The following is an 18,392-nucleotide window of genomic DNA, read 5'->3' as shown; positions in this document are numbered from 1 at the left end:
AGTGTCGTAGGAAGGGCCATTCATGGTCCAGGAGTACCTGGGAGCTGTTAATTATCTCATAGCATTCACCACCTCCAACCGAAAGCCTAAGGTGTACCATATTAATTCTCTAAAGCCCTTTTATTCTAGAGAATTAAAGGTTTGTCTGTTTACAGCCCAGGGAGGAGATGATGCTGAGTGGCCTGAAGGTGTCCACTCTGAAGGGAAAAGTGCTGGTGGTGTGGAAGAGGTGAACCTCTCCATGACCCTTGGGCGTATGCAGCGACAGCAGATCAAGGAGCTATGCACCGGCTACGCGCCGACGTTCTCAGCCACCCCAGGACTGACTGAACGGGCATACCACTCCATTGACACAGGTAATGCTCACCCAATTAAAGTCCAACCTTACCGGGTGTCTCTTCAAGCTAAAACTGCTATAGAATGGGAGATCCAGGATATGTTATAGATGGGTGTAATCCGCCCCTCTGAAAGTGCATGGGCATCTCCAGTGGTTCTAGTTCCCAAACCAGATGGGGAGATACAGCATTTAGCTTACGGTAGTCCACGCAAAAACGTAACTCGCCCAGACAACCATCCAATGCCACGCACAGATGAACTATTAGAGAAACTGGGATGGGCCCAGTTCATCTCTACCTTGGACTTAACCAAGGGATACTGGCAGGTACCACTAGATGTATCCGCCAAGGAAAGGTCAGCCTTCACCACACATCTCGGGTTGTATGAATTTAATGTACTCCCTTTCGGGCTATGGAATGCACCCGCCACCTTCCGAAGACTTGTAGATGGTCTCCTAGTGGGATTAGCAGAATATGTAGTAACCTACCTTGACGATGTGGCCATATTTTCGGATTCCTGGGCAGACCACCTGGAACATCTACAAAAAGTCCTTGAGCGCATAAGGGAGGCAAGACTAACTGTTAAGGCTAAGAAGTGTCAAATAGGCCTAAACAGGGTGACTTACCTTGGACACCAGGTGGGTCAAGGAACTATCAACCCCCTACAGGCCAAAGTGGATGCTATCCAGAAGTGGCCTGTCCCAAAGTTAAAGAAACTGGTCCAATCCTTCTTAGGCTTGGCCGGATATTACAGGTGATTTGTACCGCAATATAGCCAAATCGCCGCCCCACTGACAGACCTAACCAAAAAGAAACAGTGAAATGCCATTCAGTGGACCAAAGAGTGTCAGAAGGCCTTTCACCAGCTTAAAGCGACACTCATGTCTGACCCTGTGCTAAGGGCCCCAGACTTTGACAAACTGTTCCTAGTAACCACAGATGCCTCCGAGCGTGGTGTAGGAGCAGTTTTAATGCAGGAAGGACCGGATCAAGAATTCCACCCTGTTTCTCAGCAAAAAGCTGTCTGAGAGGGAAAGCAACTGGTCAGTCAGTGAAAAAGAATGTTATGCCATTGTCTAAGCTCTGGAAAAGCTACGCCCATATGTTTGGGGACGGCGTTTCCACCTGCAAACAGACCATGCTGCGCTGCAGTGGCTTCATACCGCCACAGGAAATAACAAAAAAAACTTATTCGGTGGAGTTTAGCTCTCCAAGATTTTGATTTCGACATCCAACACATCTCAGGAGCTTCTAACAAAGTGGCTGATGCACTCTCCCGTGAAAGTTTCCCAGAATCAACTGGTTAAAATCATCCTTGAGATGTGGAAAATAGTTAGTCTTTATGTACTTGGTAGTATATTTAGAGATGCATGTGTCTTATTAACTCTGTTTTCCCCTAGAGCTCCAGGAAGACATCACAGTCAGAGTTTCACCCTATCTGTGATTTGGGGGGCGTGTCATAAATACAAAGGTCAGGGTAAACATCTTTAAATCCCTCCTGGCCAGAGGCAAAACTCTTTCACCTGTAAAAGGTTAAGAAGCTAGGATAACCTCACTGGCACCTGACCAAAATGACCAATGAGGAGACAAGATACTTTCAAAGCTGGAGAGGGAGAAACAAAGGTTCTCTCTGTCTGTGTGATGCTTTTGCCAGGAACAGAAAAGGAATGGAATCTTAGAACTTAGTAAGTAATCTAGCTAGATATGCGCTAGATTCTGTTTTGTTTAAATGGCTGATAAAATAAGCTGTGCTGAATGGAATGTATATTCCTGTTTTTGTGTCTTTTTGTAACTTAAGGTTTTGCCTAAAGGGATTCTCTATGTTTTGAATCTGATTACCCTGTAAGGTATTCACCATCCTGATTTTACAGAGGTGATTCTTTTACTTCAATTAAAATTATTCTTTTAAGAACCTGATTGCTTTTTCATTGTTCTTAAGATCCAAGGGTTTGGGTCTATGGTCACCTATGCAAATTGGTGAGGATTTTTATCAAGCCTTCTCCAGGAAAGGGGGGTTTGGGGAGGATTTTTGGGGGAAAGACGTTTCCAAGCGGGCTCTTTCCCTGTTATATATTTGTTAGATGCTTGGTGGTGGCAGCAATAAAGTCCAAGGGCAAAAAGGTAAAATAGTTTGTGCCTTGGGGAAGTTTTAACCTAAGCTGGTAAAAATAAGCTTAGGGGGTTTTCATGCAGGTCCCCACATCTGTATCCTAGAGTTCAGAGTGGGGAAGGAAACTTGACAGTTGCTAATGGCTCTCTTGTGCTCCTGAATGGTAATTTCTTTTGCTCATACACTATTCAGTTGTGAGGACTGAAGGGGATTTTTATGAAGTTTGGTTTCCAAGATAACACAGAGTCCAATTCTGCCATCCATACTCATGCTGAATAATATCTGAGAGCTTCATATAGAGCCCAGTGAAATCAAAGACCTTCATTTATTTCAACAAATTTTGAAACAGGCCCATACTCTGCAAGTGGTTCCGTGACTTCAGTAGGATTTCTTGTAAAGGAAGGTATTATACCATATAAAGTATGAGTGTAGAAAATTGACCTTTTGTCCTCCACTCTTAAGAGTATGAAGAAAAAAGTCTTAAGGGGAAAATAATTAATAAAAACGTAGTTCCAAAACACAGAATTCAGTAAGCCAACCTCCTTGAAACTGGATTGCAAAGTGTATTCAAAATCCTGGAAAATAAAGCAAAGCCAAAGTAAAAGGACTTCGTTTTAAAGAAATTTTGTTAAAGCGTAATAGGCCCAAGGGAAGGACTCCTCAAATCCAGCAATACAATGGCTGTACACACAGATGCATTGGAGCCATCAAAATAAGACAGCCCCTTAGATATCTTTTAAATTTATATTACACCTGTATTTTATTTATTAACAGTGTTGAAGCCAATGGCAAAACTCCCCTCACGTTCAGTGGTGCAGCATCAGGCACTATCCCATGATAACTAGTACCTTTCTAGGTTTCAGAGTAACAGCCGTGTTAGTCTGTATTCACAAAAAGAAAAGGAGTACTTGTGGCACCTTAGAGACTAACCAATTTATTTGAGCATAAGCTTTCGTGAGCTACAGCTCACTTCATCGGATGCATACTGTGGAAAGTGTAGAAGATCTTTTCATATACACACAAAGCATGAAAAAATACCTCCTCCCACCCCACTCTCCTGCTGCTAATAGCTTATCTAAAGTGATCACTCTCCTTACAATGTGTATGATAATCAAGTTGGGCCATTTCCAGCACAAATCCAGGGTTTAACAAGAACGTCGGGGGGGGGGGGGGGGGGGGAACAAGGGGAAATAGGTTACCTTGCATAATGACTTAGCCACTCCCAGTCTCTATTCAAGCCTAAGTTAATTGTATCCAATTTGCAAATGAATTCCAATTCAACAGTTTCTCGCTGGAGTCTGGATTGCAAGTTTTTTTGTTGTAATAGCAACTTTCATGTCTGTAATCGGATGACCGGAGAGATTGAAGTGTTCTCCGACTGGTTTATGAATGTTATAATTCTTGACATCTGATTTGTGTCCATTTATTCTTTTACGTAGAGACTGTCCAGTTTGACCAATGTACATGGCAGAGGGACATTGCTGGCACATGATGGCATATATCACATTGGTGGATGTGCAGGTGAATGTGATATATGCCATATATGTCCTTAGACGTTCTTGTTAAACCCTGGATTTGTGCTGGAAATGGCCCAACTTGATTATCATACACATTGTAAGGAGAGTGATCACTTTAGATAAGCTATTAGCAGCAGGAGAGTGGGGTGGGAGGAGGTATTTTTTCATGCTTTGTGTGTATATGAAAAGATCTTCTACACTTTCCACAGTATGCATCCGATGAAGTGAGCTGTAGCTCACGAAAGCTTATGCTCAAATAAATTGGTTAGTCTCTAAGGTGCCACAAGTACTCCTTTTTTAGTACCTTTCTACTAAGCTGAAGTCAGTGGGGCCATTTGATGATTAAGTTTATGCTCAGTGTGAGGGTATCATAGCTCATTTAAGAGGATTTTGTTCAGAATTGCTGCTCTTACTGTGTCTGCAGAGTTTGGGGTAGGCAAGCAAAGCTGAAAGAGAGATATCTATCTGCCTTCCTGCACTGTATCAAGGACCTGATTCTGAAAAACAGCACTCTCAAACCCTGCTGACATCAGGATCAGGCCACCAAAATCAACCAGAGGGAAGGGCTCTCAGTACTTCATGCTACCATGCTCCTGGAAAGTGGCTTTAAGTGGTTCTAAATGACTAATTAAATAGTCTATTACATTGTTTTAATATGATAAAGACTATTTGGATTCAGATTGTGGAATTTTAGACTTTGGGGTTGGTTTTTTTTTGTTTTTTTTACTATAAATGGGTGACCTCTTGTCTTTCCCTGACCAAACCAAGATTCTTCATACTCTTTACTGTGACACTCTACTAGGTCTGTTTATAAAACTTGTTCAAAATGTCTTTATCATCCATCTTCGTACTGTTCACACTGTCATTTCCAAGCACTACACTTGTGGAATAGGTTTCACATGGGAACACCCCATTTCCTCTCTGTGTGCACACTCCTCACACATTGGCCTTGGTGGAAATATTGTTCACTTCTCAAATTCTTTCAAGCCCTAGGTGAGGACCCTAACCTCTGGACCATCCTTTATTTCTGGGTGTATATTTTTTCAGGCTCCAACCATGAGAATTTTAAGATGTTACCACAAATTTTTTAATTAATATTTTGTATTAATATTGTATTATTCGTTAACAATCATGATTATTTTACCAATCTCTCAATTTTATTAATTATTATCTGTCTGATTGTGTCCCCTCATCTAGCAGGATATAATGTAACTGACAACGATTTGCCCACTCTAGATATAGATTTATGTCTTCCCCCACTTATATTGAATCCAACAATATGCAGTTCTATCAACTTTAAGTCTTCAGTGACATATATATCTTCTCCTTCATTCATTCATCATGTGGATACAATATATATCCATTAACACCCGGTTCTCAGTAATTTGGCAACTGTGCAAATTTACACACACTGTGATGTACCTCTCAGAGACCACACCTTCCGTTCAGTTGCACAGGCTCTAACCAAACTCCTGTGGACTTCAGCAGGAGTTTTGTCCCAATAAAGACTGCAGTATTCGGCCCATCTAGAGTAACTAAATTCAATGCCTAAATTCAGTCAATAAATTCACAGTAAAAAGAGCATGCACATTCAGGAAGGAAATGACAATGAAATTAGGTTTACAGCAGAGTGAGGCATGAAGTGGTAAACAAATACCAAAAGATGGTTGATAAGAGTACATGTGGCTTCTAATTAAGATCCACAGGATGTGGATTTATAAACTTAGCTACCTGTTCTGTGTAGACTAGATGGTGGAGCATTTGTGCAGGTTGCTTAGAATTGAAGCTCATTAATCTCCTTCAACAGAGGATAAGGAGAGACCATCTGTAAGATGTTTTCAGAACGCCAATGAGTAGCATATCTGAGTTCTTAAGTTCACAACAAAGTCTCATAGAAGAGAAAACAAACTAGAAAGTATTGTAATATGGGTCCTTCCCAGAAAGCACCGTTACAAAACACTTCACAAAACCTAAGGGCAGAATGAAGAGAAACAAAAGTTTTGAACTTTACATATGTTTGTTGCATTCAGTCACTCATGTCTCAAGACAGACAGGAAAGTGAGATAAGACTGAAAAAAAAAGTTAAAAATACTTTAGACAAACCCTATTTTTGCACTGTCTGCAATTTTCAAACAGTGATACAGGAGAATAATAATGTTGGTTCTGATTATTGTCCATAATACTCGCTAGTACTTCTGAGGTTAAAAAAAAATATTCACCACTTACATGGAACATCTCATCTCTAAAGCACTTCACAAACATTAACTAATTAATCACCACAATACACCTTAGGTAACTAAATATCAGCCAGATGACTATAATTATCAGTCATCAAGCAAATAATACAATTATTTAAAGTTATTAACATATTTTTGATAGAACAGTGCCTCCAGGTTTATGACAATCTAATGGCTCTTTCACCCCAAGCATCTGGTGTGGAAGGGCTGCAAATGCTATTCCATATCTAGCTGCAATAGAAGCCAGAGGGCATTATCTAGGTACTGATATGACTCCCATTGCCAAAGTATTTGGGCACCTTACAATCCTTAATGCATTTATCCTCACTACACCCCTGTGAGTTAAGGCAGTGCTATTATCACCACTGTACAAATGAGGAACTAAGGCACAGAGAGGCTAAGTGACTTGCCCAAGATCAGATAGCAAGTCTCTGGTCGGAACGAGAATTGAACCCAAGTCTCAGACTAATGCTCTAACCCCAGTGGACCATCCTGCCTGCAGCACCCCCAAACCCTGGATTGAGGGCATTATTTGGGGAGGAGGAATGAATTCACCTTAAAAGGAGATTATCTAATTAAGGAAATGTCTTTGTAAATGAAGCACTGGCCTTTCATCTCTAATATCTCAGATTGGGACAACTAGGGAATGCTGCAATTTGTATTTGATTGCACACATCTCTGAATTTACTTGAACTGTTTGCACAATCCCTGTTTTATGAATATTTGGGTGATTTTTCATTTGTTTGTAGAAAACACATGCCTCAAATTCCCATGACAATATGTGTTTGCATAAAGATTCACACTAGAAGTGTCTGCACTAAAATAAATCTTCAGTCATTTGGTCAGAACAGAAATAACCCGTGATTTAAGGGACCAACCACACAGCACAAATAAGATTATAAACTCTTCAGGGCGGGGCTTGCAGCTATTACATGTTCATATTAAGTCTTGCCCAAGTAGGCATGGAGCCCCAAAGCTATATAGTCATAAAAATAATAATAATAAGTAACAAATTTCAAAGGGTAACATCCATATTATTGCTGTGTGGTTACAATGGACCTAGTGGAGGAGAAAGGAACTATTCCATGTGAGTAAAAATGACACAGTCTGTCTTAAATTATGATGTACTCAAAGTCATAGTCACAGAGAATGGTTTGCAGACAATCCAAAGACTGAAACCTATTCACAGAATCAGTTCATCAAATATTGAGCAGATCTGTAAAAATCAAAGTCTGTTCACAGAACTCTCAAACAGAGAAAAAAATGATTCACTGCAAAGAATTTGGACAGCTGTAGTCTGAGACAGCTTTAATAAAGATGGCAGATGGGGGTATCTCAGTTCTTTTGCTACTATGCAGATGTGTGCACAGTAAATTGACCATGTCTTGTTCAACGCATCTGGAATTATATTATCAGAGCCCTCATAATTAAAAAGTATGTATTCTTCTGCCATGAAGATAATAACAAATCTTTAGTTCTTTCTATTCTATATGGTTCTTATATCACCCTTATCACTGTACTATCTGAGCATCTTCCAGTAAGGCATTAAGAATTACAATGCTCCTTGCCCAGCATCCTAGACATCTCACCACCATCCACAGCACCCCTGTGAACAAAAGTCTGGACAGGGTCTCTTCACCCATTGTCCCGAGAAAGTCTATTCTTCCTGGCAAAGGCAATTTTCCTCAGACACGCCAGAGGCCCTTGTCTCCAGGACATCCGGAATTTTAAAAGTTTTGAGGTACACAATTGCAAGAAAAAGAGCACCAGGAAAATTTCTCAAAGTGAGCAATTCATGCTCTTCATGCTCAGACACTTCAAACGAAGAATAGTGGGATATTACCCAATTTCCAAACTGATCAACTTTGAGGCTGAGATCATAAGTAGGAAATAGCCTAAAGGATAATCTTTCTGGAAAGCACAGTAAGCCCCTGGAAGCAGAGGCTTATAATTAAAGCATCTCCTCAACCACAAAGATAGTGTCACTAAACGAATGATATAAGGCCAAATCCCCCACTATAGCATACCCCATTTTATGCATTAGGGATCAAAAGCCAAGTAAGCTAGACAAGGGAGTCATACCACACTGTTGGGGGATCCCACAGTAGCACAGAGCCAGCATTCCGGTGTACTTCGCTCAGGATCATGGGAGCAAAAATGTCACCTTGCAATCTCCTCCAGAGCTGCACTGTCCACTTCCTTCCCATAGCCAAAGTTTTGGGCCACAACATCTTGCACAATGTTTTTTCCAAGTATGCCTATCACTGCAGGTTTAACTTGTACTTCTTGTACTGAAGGTTTAACTTGTACTACAATGATTCAGGATAGCATTTTAAAGCACATTTGTGGAGTGTAAGCTTATTCTGAAGAAAGTTCAAACACTCACAATAAATAGGAGCTACTGATAAATAATATTAATATTTTGTGCTTCTATCATGCCTTTTACCGGAGGATCTCCAAGTATTTTACAAGCATTAATTCATGAATTCTCAAAACACAACTACACACTAGGCAAGTATTATTATAAGCATTGTACAGGGTTCTAAACTGAGACACAAAGTGGCTAAGGGCTCTGCCAAAGGTCATGCAATGAGTCAGTCGCAAAACCAGAAGCAAAACCTTGATGTCTTTTCACCCATCTAGTCAAGCTTCTATGTTAACCCACCCCATCCACTCTAAATAAACTGATCTTCACTAGATATTCTTGGTAAATCCAGATAACTGGTTACGTCATTAACTGGCCAAGATAGTCTCTGTGCAATATATAATTAGTTTTATTTATATTTATATTTATGCTGCATTCACCCTTGGATAACATTAAGGTTTTTTCAATTCATATTTATTAACTTGTAATCAAAATAAAATTTAAATCACTTAAGAATTTATTCAGTAGACAGTGAATAAGATGCTGAACAAAATGCAGTCATTTAATTTCTAGCACACTTACCCTATACTACTAAGAAATATTTAGGATGCTATATACTTAGGACATTGTATATCCTAGGATGACTTATCACCCAGCTACTCGATAAACCATTAAATGAGGGCCTGCAGAAAGTTAATATATGGCACCCTCTAGAGAGTAGTAGTTGAAAGACAGATATATCATCAAACCCTTAGCCATTGTGGCTGGATATCATAGCAACATGGTTTATTCCATCCATAATGTTTATGAGTTTTTTTAACATAAAAATAGGAGTGTAAGACTCAAAACCTGAAATCCTGAGACAGCCCTTTCTTGACCATAAAACTGCTGTTGAATTTAATGGAAGTACAGACTGAGTAAGGAGTACAGGAGTAGGTCTAGAAAGTCTATATTGAACTAGTAAAAGAACGTAGGCTGAAACAGTTCGAATCTAATCTATGCAGCGGCAAGCACAGCTAGAGATGAGGAAGTGAATGTGAAAGCTGCATACGCAGTTCATCGCTGAGTGTGGTGCAGAGCTACTACACAGTCTTCACAATGTCAGTTAGTATCTTCTTTTGAAACACTCCGGTTCAGACTTCGCCACTGGCCTGTGTTGGAGACAGTGCAGAGCCAACTTTGCTGCATGGGGAGTTCTAGAAAACACTGTCCTTAGGCAGTTGCAAAGAGGTGCTGATATGGGTCATATAAGCAGGGTGTGCACTGGTTTTTAACTCTTCTCCTTCCCAATATATTTTTTTCCTTTTCTCCCTACTTGATAACTTTCCTTTAGTATTAATTTCCATAAAACTGTATGATGTTAAATAACAGGTGATATATACATACAGTGAGATGTAAATCTACATGCACGTATGCACACCTTAAAAGTAGTTGTTGCAATCTGATTTTTAATCTATATGAAACATGCAGGAACACGCTGATTCTCCAATCTTTACTTTGAAAAGTAGCTTGCTATAAGAGCAAACCTATTGAAATCAATGGGACTACTTGCCCAGCAAGGTACTTCTCTCAGTATGCATAAAGTAACAGATCCAAAGCTCAGTGAACTTAATGGAAAGGCTTCCATGGAGTTCAAGAGGCTTTCGATCAGTCCTTAACTGTACTGGCTAAAGAACAGAATGGCTAGAGCACTCTAATGCAAAGAAAATAATAGCTCTTACTGAGTTTTCCTTAAGTATATACCAGAAAAACATAAATCCATCACTGGAGTTAAAAAACAAATGTCTTTTTTAGATCCTTTATTATCCAATAAAAGTGTATTATTTAGATCCTCCTAAATCCACCCTTACCATTGCATAGCACTAAATAAAAACACACATTAAAATAAGCTACGGGAAGAACATTTACCAGAAGTTAAAAATAATGCCAGACTAATATTAGTGAAGTGAATTCTGCGCAAATAAGCCATATTACAAAACCAGACAACGTACTAGTGGTTCCCAGAAAGGACCTAAGTTGCCCCATGAAGTCATTGTAGAGAATTCAAAAAGATTTGAGGAAAATAGAGCATTAAATTGTCACACTGGACTCACAAACAACCCCTCAAGTGGTCTAACAAAGCTGGTCCTGTTCCTAAGATGCTTTCTTTTTACTAGACCAAGAGGATAAGTCCTGAAACGTAAAGTTGGCTTGGAGGAAAAAGGTGCCACTAGTACTCCTTTTCTTTTTGCGAATACAGACACACACGGCTGCTACTCTGAAACTTGTCAGTCTGGTTTCACTCAATAAAACACACTGATGTTTGTGACAGTGCTCACCAATTTTAACGACGAACACTATGCTGTTATCTTTGTTATGGTTTGAGATTCTTTAAAGATTCTTGTATATGTGATTTCACAAATGAAGTTTAAGAATAAAAGTCATAGATACACTAAAAGTCACTCTTCCCACATGGGAACAAATGGATTCTTCACTCACCATCCTAGAACTAAACCTACTCCTTATGGAACCACGTGGGGGGGGGGGGGAGAGAAGATAAAAAGCGCTTAACAAAAACTCAGGAATGTATGGCAGCTTATTGCTGTAACAGCAAATTTCACTATTCTAAAATAAACCAGCCAAGGGTAATGAAATTTAGAATATAATATAAGGGTTTGGCTCAAATGTCCATAGCACAAGGATGTTCAGAATAGAAGATGGCCAGAATATGGATTCAATACCATGGGAGGTTCATGCACTATTAGTTCCTTTTTAGAGTCTGACTGAAAACCTGACAAAGTCAATGGACAGGCTCTTATTGACTTCAGTGAACTTTGGGTTTGTCACAACTGAAAAAGATCTGTTATGATCTCAGCTTAGTCCCTATTTGTGTATTTTGTAAAATCACCATGCCTTGCCTTGATTCATAGTTAGCAGTCCCTGTTCAGGTGAGGGCCAGGAATATAAGCATGTATGTTGTTGATCAAAATTCAGAAGTATTGGCGAAGCCACATGGAGGAGATTTTGCTCAGTGCCTGCAAACCCTTGCTAAGGGAAAAAAACAAAAAGGAACAGAAACAGAGCTAACCTCTGACATCCAGGACAGTAATAGTTGAAGTCCAGCATATTTGAATGAGAAGCGGAAAGGGCCATGTACTTGGGTGTGCTCCCCACACTGGCCCTGCAAGAGCTGAGTTAGGGCAGGTGGGCCCAATCAGCTGATTAGGCTGCAAACAAGGGAATTTTAGGCTGGATGCAGCTAATTAGAGAGAAGCTCACCTGCAAAGGACAGGTGTGGTTTCTACAAGAGGCAGGAAATTGGAAGCAGGGGAGGCAGCAGGGAGAAGTGTTGGAGGGCTAAAATTACTCCCTGGGAGGGGGGAGTGAAGAGACTAGCAAACCCAGAGGAGTAGGGGAAGGTCAGATGTGGAAGCAGCTCAGGGAAAAGCAGCAAGGTGCCGAGAATAGACCTTGGCTGCTGTGTAGAGGGTCCCTGAACCAGAAACCGGAGTAGAAGGTAGGCCCAGGTTCTCCTACCACCCACTGTCAGAGTGGCACTGTGAGGCAGTGAAACGGAAGACTGCGTGAGACTGCTGGAGAGCAAGAACCTTGATACTCACCCTGGAAGGGGAAACCATAATAGTGACCTGGCCACAGGGTTAAGTCACAGAGAGAATGCTGTGGTTCCTGGAGCAAGAGAGGGGCTGCAGAGGAGAAACTGATGGGTAGAACCCTGCACGGATAAAAAATTTATATCTGCAGATATAAATTGGTACACACGGAGCTGCAGGGCTTTACTGGGAACCACACCAATGAAAGCAGCAGCATGTTGAGCTGCCCCATCCACTGGGGCAGGCACCGGGCCCACTGGGGCAGGCACCGGGCCCACTGGGGCAGGCACCGGGCCCACTGGGGCAGGCACCGGGCCCACTGGGGCAGGCACCGGGCCCACTGGGGCAGGCACCGGGCCCACTGGGGCAGGCACCGGGCCCACTGGGGCAGGCACCGGGCCCTGGTCTAACTAGTGTGTACAAGTGGCTTGCATGCTCCCAGACAGGAGATGCAGACTGCTGCATGGAAGGGACTTCTGTCCAGCAACACGGAAGCTGCTTGCACACACTAGTGCAACCAGGAACAGCTCCTGGTGAGCCTGGTGCCCACTCCAGTGGGTCGGGCTGGGGGCAGTACAGCCATACCAGAGCAGCTGCCCGGGCTGGGTGCTGGCTTCTGGAAGGGGCAGCCCGACATACTGCTGCTTTCACTGTTGTGGTTCCTGGTAAAGCCCTGCAGCTCTGTGGATACAGATTTATGTATTTATTTATATATCTTCATCCATGGATATAAACTTTGTAACTGCGCAGGGCTCTATTGATGAGGTATAACTGCTGGAAGGAACATTGGCCTGACCAACCAAATCACCAGAACCGCCAGGAAGTGACACTGTCCAGGGATGAGTGGAGCAAACCTGGCACATTTGGAGGAGAATGCAGGCAGGATGGTTAACTCTGATACATGGGGTCAATAACGGACCGTGTCTGACAAGAACCATGAAGTGAGTGGCAGAGACACGCTGTAAGGTAGTTGAACTCTGCTGCAAAGGGCCATAACAGAGAGAGAACCCCTAAAGAAGGCAAAAATGGAAATGCTCACAGTACGGACTCTGTCCCTTAGTAAGTTGTCCCTTACTAGGGTGGATGCTGGAGTTGCCGCTCCCACAGAGGGGAGCTGAGAAGCAACAAGGGTGGGTCCATGCTATGTGAGGACCAATATTTGAGAACCAGCAGATACTGTAGAAAGCCCATTTGTATTTACAAGACCGCATGGTGCGGGTACCTAGGCAACAGCAGCAGCTGTACAGAATCCTGCAGGGAAGAAGCAGGAGTCATCGTAAGGGTCAGGAATGGGAAAGGTGCTCCGGAGCTAGGAGGCCAAAAGCCCAACCCTGAAGATGCTATAGCTGTGGGAGCAGGGGGCACCTGAAGTGGGAATACCTCTATCTGAAAGGAAGCAAAGAGCCTTACTAGGGGGCAAGGACTGAGGTGAGGGACCAGAGAGCCGACCAAATAAGCGATTGTGTTGGAGGACCTGTTTTTGGTGTGGGGAAAGGGCATATCAAGATTGGCTGCAGAGGAGAAACTGACGGGGTGTAACCACTGGAAGGAGCATCAGCCTGACTGAGCTAATCCCCAGAACAGCCAGTAGGCAGCACTGTCCAGCAGTGAGTAGCGCAAACCCAGCATAGGCTGTACACAGGGTGAGACTGGAGGCACACATTCAAAGATGGGTGGCACTATAGCTACCTATTAGGAGGCACCATCATTATATCAGGATATCCTTTAAAGCCAGAAATCACCTGAGGGATATGCCAACCAAAGACCAACACAAAACAAATCTAACAAAAGATTGGGCAACCTTTATTTACTGAGGGTGATGAGCAGCTTCATGATAATGCTTGTAGAACACATGGGTCATACAGAACCCAAAATATCCATGGAGCAATACTGTCATGCAGATGCCCCAGTGATGGAGAACAAAGGGCCATATATTGCTACTTGCACGTACATCTGCTGCATTCATCTAGCTACACCTGACTGCACCAGCCTCAAAGAATTTGTCTGGTTTGCATTTCTATATTGACTACTTTGTGTGCACTGCATCTTTTTATCTTCCTGCACAGAACATGCCAGAGCATTAAATATTAAATCAATGGTTCCCAAACTTGTTCCGCCACTTGTGCAGGGAAAGCCCCTGGCGGGCCGGGCCGGTTTGTTTACCTGCTGCATCCGCAGGTTTGGCCAATCGCGGCTCCCAGTGGCCATGGTTCGCTGCTCCAGGCTAATGGGAGCTGCTGGAAGCGGCAGCCAGTAGGTCCCTCGGCCCGCGCTGCTTCCAGCAGCTCCCATTGGCCTGAAGCAGCAAACCGTGGCCGCTGGGAGCTGCAATCGGCCAAACCTGAGGACGCGGTAAGTAAACAAACCGGCCCGGCCGCCCCGCCAGGGGCTTTCCCTGCACTAGCGGCGGAACAAGTTTGGGAACCACTGTATTAAATACATACCTGGTATAAGCAAAAAGATATGCACATATTACAACAGGAGGGGCGTGAGGAAGGATAAATATAAAACAAAACCCCCAGAGTTCCTAGGACCCTAATGCACTTGTTCAGCAGTACCATTCAAGTTTGCATTTTCTGCCAGCCTCTCTCTTACACTCCCTAATGAGGGATTCTCTCACCAGACCAACATTTATTGAGACAAGACGTAGTTTCTGAAAGAAGCAACCGAAATTTGGAGCAAGGAGGAATTCAGAATTCTAAAGTACTGACACCTTGACCCACAAAACAATTTGCAGGTGAAAATATCTTTCCTCTGTTCCGATCTGCCTTCATTCCAGGCAGATGGTTTCTTTAGATGGTTATATAAGAAAAAAAATGCACAACTTGGTTTCTGAAATACAGTTTGAGAGTTATTGCTTTGTAAATGTGTGAACAGAGTAGCTACACCTCTCCATACTCTGCCTAGGAGAGAAACAACTCAGAAGATGCCTTCCATCGACACATAATCATCTTCTCCTGTGCACCTCCCTTATCCATAAAACAATGTATTTGAGCAGGACAAATGTACATGCCTGGGAATCTTTTAGGGGATTTAAAGGAATTCTTATGGTCTAATGCCTTTCCATACAATCTAACAGAGGACAACATAAACTGTTAGATTGCACTGCACAGAAGGGAACAGCATGCAGCTAATAAACCATTGAGGCAGGCTTCATTCACAACCAAGTTTGTTTAACTAAAGCCGTTTGCAAAGGAGAAACTCTGTTATGCAGCCAGTAACCTCAACAGTTGGGACTACATGAAACAAGAGCACACATGGCAGAAATTCCAGAGGAATGGGAGAATAGCACCCAAACACTGGGGGGGCGGAGAGGAAGGAGCAGAGGAGAAATGTCTAAGTTCCTCTATAGAGGGTTTTGTTCTGCCCTGTGCCTTTCTCATTAGGACCTCAGAGTTGTGATTCTTGTCTGTAATCAAACATGGATTACTAAATGAATTATTTAACTACATTGATCTATGGCTATTCCCTGCTTAATGCCATTTTTTTTTTTTTTTAAACAGAATCCACTCTGCTGGCTCCATTTTCTTCCTGCTGTGAGTATCATTGTGCCTATTAAAATTCAAGATTATGCGAGGAACTAAATACCAGATTAACCTGTTAAAGTCTTCAAGGTTCAGAAGAGATAACTAGACAGGTCAAAGATCTATTAATCTGATGCATTTAATCCTTCCTGTCCCATGTGATCACCTGTTTAAGATCTCAGCCTGAATGTCTTAAATTTACAGGGAGAGAAGAAGCTGGTGGAGGCTGCACTAATGAGTAGATGAAAAGAGAGAAATTGACTAACCCTCTTTTTCCCTTTGCAGTAGGTTCTCTATATAACATGGAAAGAGAAATGAAATAGGTTACTAGCTGATTTCATCTCTACGCAGAAGCAGATAAAAAGGGGAAACAGACTCCTCTTACTCACTCTGACTTTGTAGTAGGCTCCATACGTGAAGAGCTTTGCCTAGAAGCAAAATGAACAATCACAGGCAATTGCTCACTGTAAGCTTTTACAGTTGGAGACAGGAAAAAGAGGCCCAAAAGTGGGGATAAGGAAAGTAAAGGTGACAGAAAAGGAAGGATGTGTAATGAAATCAAGGCAGAACAGCAAAGCAAAGGGAAAAAGAAAGGAAAAATAAATCACTTGTGGTAAATGAGTTATTCAGTCATGAGTTAGTGGACTGTTATCATGACACATATGGCACCATTTGCATGCCCCAACAGAGCTGAAATTATGAGACCAGTTTTCATCTGTGACCTGGCTCTTTCACTCAGGGGAGTTCTCTGCCCTGCTGATGCTCATCTGGCGTATGATCCCTTGGCTTAACGCAGTTCACTTAAACATAGGCTGGCACAAACAGGTCCACAGAATCAGGAAGTTATACTAAACTCTGATGTTCCTCCGCCCCACTCTCCTGTGTTGAGTGGAGTTCAGATGCGGGAGAGACTCTGTGGGATCTTTACTAATAGATAATAGGAACAAGCAGCTACAGTTTACTTGTGCCATCAATGTAATATTATATATTTCCATTTTTTTCATACCTTTTTACACCTACTGGCCTGACTGTGTAACCCTTACTCAACGACAATGCCCAAGGATTCCAATGGGAATCAGGGTCAGGCCCTTGGAATTCTCAAAAGCCTCACTTTTTAATGAATTACCTAAAAATGAATTAAACTGAAAAATTAATCCCATAAGAAAAAAACATGGCTAAATTGTGTCTAGCCCTGTAGGAGCGCGCAGGGGCAGAGGGCACAAACAAGCCTTCCCCCTGTCTTTGCAGCAGGCACAATCCCAAGCCTGACATGTCTAGTGCGCAAGGATTATGGCACTAATCTTGCAAAGGAATCAGACTGTTGCACCCACCTGGAATCCCACTGAAGTAAATGGAACTCCCCAAGGGCAGATCATTTTCCAGAATGGGGCCCCATGAGAATCTATTGCCAGTCGGTAGAAAGACCTGCCTGTAAGATAGAAGACTTTCCTTTGACTTCAACGGACTTTGGATCAGACCAGAGTGGGCAGCAGGTCTAGTGTTGCCAAATAAGGTAGGACTAAGCCAGCCCTGTGCCTTCTGCATTAGCCTGTGTATTGTACAGAAGAACGTCCAGATTGCTCCCTAAAAGAGAATGCCAAAAAAGGCTTACACTTTCTCAATGCAATATTGTGCCTCTTTTAGGAACAAGGCATCTGGAAGCAGCTACCGGTGCTCAGCTCTTCTGCTAAGTCTTGCGGCCCAACTATAAGAAGTTCCTTAAAACCACAATTTTGCCCTAAGACAGTTATCATGCCAAGAAAACATCTTGCACTTTTTACATGTGATCTTGCTCTGCTTTTTTGGCAGCCCAGCAATGCTCTTGCAGTATCGACTGTTAAAATCTAATGAGCCATCTTGTGGTGTTCTGCAGTCTGGACAGCTTTTTCCCTTTTTCGTTCAGCATGTGTTTTTAATTTACATGTCTCCCTTCTGGATTTCACTAGTCATTTCTTTTACTTGGTCTCCAAATGGGGGGAGGGTAACTTTCTAAAAAGCAAAACTAATGAACCTGCCTTGCTGATAGCAAATAATATTCACATCCACAAGGCTCTCTATTCAATTAAATGCAAAGTTAGCAAAAAACAACCCAAACTGTGTATAAATTGTTTGGTCTGCATTTGTCAAGTTGTAACAGTGTGTTTGAAAACACATCTTCTGATTGGTATTTCAAGCTATAGTCTTTAGAAAAATAATAGTTTGATTAGTATCATGGGTGTTATTACTTGAAAGATTAATACTGTACCTTAAATGAGATTAAAATGTGGGTAGTAACTACATGAGCTAAATACATTAAATACAAGTAGTTTTCATTTTCATTCAGTGAAATGTCTGGTTGGCAAAACTTCTTTTTAACTTTTAAGCTCCTTTAATCATTTATTTTCTTTTTCTTTTATTTGAATTTAAAAAAAAAATCATAGCCTTATGGAAAAGTTCTATAAAATTTAGTGGAAAGGCTACCAACTTTCTTTAGAGTTTTAGACCAATCCTATAAGATTTAATAGAGAATTATAGTCCTTCTGCATAGAATCCTACAAATTGATGCAAAACATTAAAGAAATATCATTCTCTATTATATTCTGAAGGGTTTCAGAGGAAATTTTATAAAACTCGAAAACTTTTGTAAAACCCAGATATTGATTTCATCTCCCTCTAGTTCTGCAGGACTTTCCACAAGGGTAGGAAATGGAGGACAAAGCAATCAAAGAGTTCTT

General features: G+C 41.9%; 1 long non-coding RNA gene across 1 annotated transcript in view; it reads left to right on the top strand.

Annotated features, from left to right (window-relative positions):
• The window catches only part of LOC125642347 (uncharacterized), a 35,212-nt gene that overhangs the window by 4,038 nt on the left and 12,782 nt on the right, over positions 1-18,392 (top strand). Inside the window, exon 2 of the long non-coding RNA XR_007358368.2 lies at positions 15,658-15,690. This is a non-coding gene — a long non-coding RNA (uncharacterized LOC125642347). The remainder of the gene's footprint in view (positions 1-15,657; positions 15,691-18,392) is intronic.

The sequence above is a fragment of the Caretta caretta genome, chromosome 9 (genome assembly GCF_965140235.1).
Source record: "Caretta caretta isolate rCarCar2 chromosome 9, rCarCar1.hap1, whole genome shotgun sequence".
Lineage (NCBI taxonomy): Eukaryota > Metazoa > Chordata > Testudines > Cheloniidae > Caretta > Caretta caretta.
The sequence above is the reverse complement of the archived record's forward strand: the minus strand, read 5'-3'. Positions and strand labels throughout refer to the sequence as shown.